This window comes from Octopus bimaculoides, chromosome 16, assembly GCF_001194135.2.
Source record: "Octopus bimaculoides isolate UCB-OBI-ISO-001 chromosome 16, ASM119413v2, whole genome shotgun sequence".
Classification (NCBI taxonomy): Eukaryota; Metazoa; Mollusca; class Cephalopoda; order Octopoda; family Octopodidae; genus Octopus; species Octopus bimaculoides.
This window is the reverse complement of record NC_068996.1, coordinates 44,724,111-44,729,110: the sequence shown is the minus strand read 5'-3', so window position 1 is coordinate 44,729,110 and position 5,000 is coordinate 44,724,111.

Genomic DNA, 5,000 nt, shown 5'->3' with positions numbered 1-5,000 from the left:
TGGGTTCCGTCCCACTATGTGGCACTTTGGGCCAGTGTCATCTACAAATAGCCCCGGGCCGAATAAAGCCTCGTGAGTGAATTTGTTTGGCAGAAACTGAAAGGCGGCGAGCTAGCAGAAACGTTAGCACGCCAGGCGAAATGCTTAGCGGTATTTCGTCTGCCGCTGCGTTCTGAATTCAAATTCCGCCGAGGTCAACTTTGCCTTTCATCCTTTCGGGGTCGATAAATTAGGTACTAGTTACTGGGGTCAATGTAATCGACTTAATCCGTTTGTCTGTCCTTGTTTGTTCCCTCTATGTTTAGCCCCTTGTGGGCAACAAAGGAATAAGAAACTGAATGTGCGTCGTATATATATATATATATGTATGTATGTGTGTGTGTGTGTGTGTGTGTGTGTGTGTGTGTGTGTGTGTGTGTGTGTGTGTGTGTGTGTGTGTGTGTGTGTGTGTGTGTGTGTGTGTGTGTGCGTGCGTATCTATATATGTATCTTTGTGTCTGTGTTTGTCCCGCATCACCACTTGACAACCTGTGTTGGTGTGCTTCTGTATCCGTAACTTGGTGGTTCGGTAAAAGAAAACTATAGAATAAGTACCAGGCTTAACAAATAAGGGCCGCAGTCAAACGACTGAAAAAAGTAAAAGAATAAAAGAATATCCATGCTTATATATACACACAAACTTACATATGCACATGTATAGGTAAATATGTCTGAGATGCGTGTGCGTATCAACACGGTTTTTTTCTCTATTTATTTTCTCTTATTCCTTTCTTGTTAAAGAGCGTAGGCTCGAAACGTAAAATACTTTTTCATTTTCCTGAGCGTCAAACTAATGCACCTGCTTGTTGTTCCTACACCTGTCTTCGTCTTTGTTTTTCAGTAAATTTTCATTGTGTGTGTGTATGTGTGTGTTTGTGTGTGTGTGTGTGTGTGTGTGTGTGTGTGTGTGTGCGTGCGTAGGTGTACATGTTTGCGTATGCATGAAATATGATGATATGCTATATTAATCGCACTCAGATATGCTGTTGGCCATACCTCCACTCCTTCTTGTCCTCTATCATCTCTACAATATCTGTGTCCTCTTGCAATTACTGCACACATATCCAACAAGGTTTTCTTCTTTCATTTTTACTATACGCTCGTTCTCATAGTAAGAGCTGACCTACAACGAAAATTTTTTTCTCCAATGTGTCCCAGTGGTTGTCTTGTTTGAGGGTCTCCATTAATAAAATTATATTTTTAAATAATATATTGTTACTTTCAAGAAATGTTCTTCACCTTCTTTGATATCTTGTTTTATATCCCATTTAGTCTGCTTTCCATTACCTTTGTGAGTATCAGCATTGAGATCCATATATCAATGCACTTTCTACAGCGTCTCCAAAACTGTATTTCAAAGTAATCTGATAACTTTGACTTTCATATTACGGACACCTTTATTTGTGTCATTGCCAATGTAATTTTTTACTTCACTATTATATCTCTTCGAGCTTTCTGTCTATGATCCCAGATATTTTAAGTAATTTGGTAATTTGGCTTTTTCATGTTTGCACCTTTTGATGGTATAATGTATTCGTTTGGTTGACTGCAAGCCATAAAATTTGTTTCAGCTTCCCCTACTCGTTGAAGTAATGGTTGAGCTTCTTTGACAGTATCAGCATTAAAAGCTATATAATATGCCTAATATGTATCCATTATAATAGTTGCAGAATGATGTCTGTTTTATTAACGTGCTATCTGAAAACCTGTTTCTTCAACATTTCATGTTGCATTTCTTAATGAGTTGTTGAAGGTCAAAGTGAACATGGAAGCTACATGAGTCTACTTTGTATTACTCCTAGGATCTCAAAGTATTTTGTATCACCATTAGGTAATAAAGCTTGAGCAACAGTATGTTTGTTGAGAATATTGTCTGTACTTACAATGGTGCTAAGGATACCATATTATTGTATCGCACGTTCGACGTACGATATAAAGGGATAATAATAATGTCCTTGAAAATCGTTCTACTCAAGATACTGGTAATAATCCTCCACAATACGCAACTTTCGGCTTTACTCGGATTTCCTTTATTTAGGCACATGGCGTTTATAAAGAGGGGACACCACAAGGACAGACAAAACAAGACATCGGGTCCATATAAATACATTTCGGATGATTTGTGAATATGATGAAGATGAGGATGAAATGACTTACTTGCCCCAAAGCAAGTAGATTCATTTTACTGTTTTTTTAAAAATTAGTTTTACTTCACAGCCTTGTATCTTTTCCTTAACACAAAATTACAACAAATGCTGCATTATATCGTCAAAAATTACAACAGCCGGCAGCTCGTCGTATCTATACTGAAATGGTTTCTTTTCAAATCTTTCGAAATAGTTCTATTAAACACTCCCCTCTTTCTCTCTCCAACAGTACCCCCTTCTTACCTTCATGGTTTACCATTTTTACCCTAATAATATTTTTCATTTTTGTTACTCTCTTTTCAATTTCGACGCCTTTTTCATATATTATGAGGCTTCTTAAATTTCTCCCTGTAGGTGTCGTTCTCTGATATCCTTTACCACTCTCTTTGTCCGTCATAAATGTATCTGTCTCTATTTCGCTGTCTCTTTCGTTTCTTTCCCTCTTTCGTACTCCTTCTTCCTTACTAGTTGAAGGCGACGGTTCGTGCGTTCGCATTTCACTTGATTTTTCATTTGGTTTTCCATTTTTCCATTTTCTTTCTTGTTCTCTTCTTCGTTTGTCTTTCTTTTTTCTCCTTATGGCTTTTTGGTGTTGATTCTAAGTTCTTTTATTTCTTTTCACCACCGTAAATGGCTCCTCCATTTTCTCCTCCTCAAAGGCAGTACTATCTTCCTGCTATTTCTGTTATTTCCTCTTTGTCTTTCTGGGAACACTTGGCCTTCAGGTGTCCCCTTACTCCACACAAAACACATATTGGAGATCTACACTCCACAACAATCAATCCTCAATCTAGTCTCATCCAGCAAAATCAGCTCTTCTGCAATCTTATGGAGGTCTGGCAGACTTATATGGACTGTCACCTCTAGCCCATATCCCCAGCGGTTCACCTCCGTAGTTTTGGACATTTTCAAAATTTCTGCATCTTCCTCTGTATGGTAGAGGATGGCTGCCACCAGCCATGCCTCATCGATTTCAGGGGGCACTCTACCTATCCTTACTATGGCCGCACGTTTGCTACAGTAAGTTGGCAGTAGTGTCCACTCAACTCATATCAAGGCCAGAGTGGAGTATTTCTTTGCTTCATTTTCCTTTACAATGCACACCTCTACCGTGCCGAATTTCCGTCCTCTTGTGTAGAACGTGATAAATACCTTCACCTCTCTCAAAGACTCCTCTACTGCTTCCGTCGCTGCTATTTCTACCTCCTTCGTTTTTATGTTTAACGTTCTGTAGATAATAGTTCATTTCTCGGTATTCTCACTGACTTCCTTGGGAGGCGTCAGCCTAAGACAGTCTCCATCCTTTTTCAACAAGTCGTTATACTTCTTTAAATTCTTGTCTTTAAATTCTCTTTCAAGGAATTGCATAACTGCCCGCTTGCACTGGTCTATTATTCATAACTTCACCCATAAATGGGGAAGACAAATAAAAATTCCAGCAAATTCAACAATAACAATGTAACAATTCTGGCAATAACAGGTTTACAATAACAGCTTAACAATTACAGCACTTACATTTCAACTCACCCGAATACAACGACAACGATCGGCTTTCCTCTGCTCTCAAGGCTTTCTGTGTATGTCCATTTATATTTTAGCAGAGTACATTAGGAGCTAACCTATAGGGGTGTTCTACTTCCAAACAACACATGTTTTGAGAATCTCCAAAACAGGTGCAGGCGTTGTTGTGCCGTAAGAAGCTTGCTTCCCAAACACATGTTTCTGCTTTCAGTCCCATGGTGTGGAACCTTGGGCAAGTGTCCTCTACTAGAGCCTCGAGACGACCAAAGCCTTGTAAGTGCACATGGTGGATGGAAACTGCAAGAAGCCCATCGAATATATATGTATATATATATATTTATGTGTGTGTATGTCTTCGTCTCTGTGCTTGTCACCGCATCACTCCTTGACGACCGGCCTTAATGTTTTAAATCTCCGTAACTTAGCGGTTCGGCAAAAGAGCTCGACAGATAAAGTATTAGGCTTTAAAAATAAGTCCTGGGATCGAATTGTTCTACTAAAAGGCTTCAAGACAGTGCTCCAATATGGCCGAAACAAATAAAAGAATCTGACAAAGTTTTAAAATATTTATAGGTTCTGATCTTTGATATTCTCAGGAAGCCTTCGTATTGCATAAATTTGCGATAATGTTGCTCTTGCTAGACGAAAACATTATTGATTGATTCTTAGTAATGTTTCTATATGGCACGTATTCTAAAGAGCTACATTTTGTCGCAATAACGGATAACGCCACTTAATTCCACTCTATTGTCTAGAATTTACTTTCGCTATGATTCGTAATAAATTGTTCTTTTGATATCAGTCCAGCATTTAGATCCTAAAAGAATAAAAAAAGCAACAGTTCCAAAGAATCAGTAATCTCTTTGACACGGCAGTATTCAAACTTATCCAGACTAAAGAACTTTACCGTGTTGTTAATTATGTGTTCTTTCATCATAAAGACTGCAAAAACGAGCCAAGTTCTACATTAGTTCTCTACCTTAGAAAAAAGAAAAAAACGCGTCCTGTCTCCATCAAAATCACACTATAACGCCATAAATAAACCATCCTAGATTGTAAGTGCAGGAGTAGCTGTGTGACACCTTCTACTATAGCCTCGGGACGACCAAAGCCTTGTGAGTGGATTTGGTAGACAGAAACTGAAAGAAGCCCATCGAAGTTCAGTTCCACTGCGTGGCACCTTGGGCAAGTGTATGCTAATATAGCCTCGAGCAGAAAAAGCCTTGTGAGTAGATTTGGTACACGGAGACTGAAAGAAGCTTGTCGTATATATATATATATATATATATATAT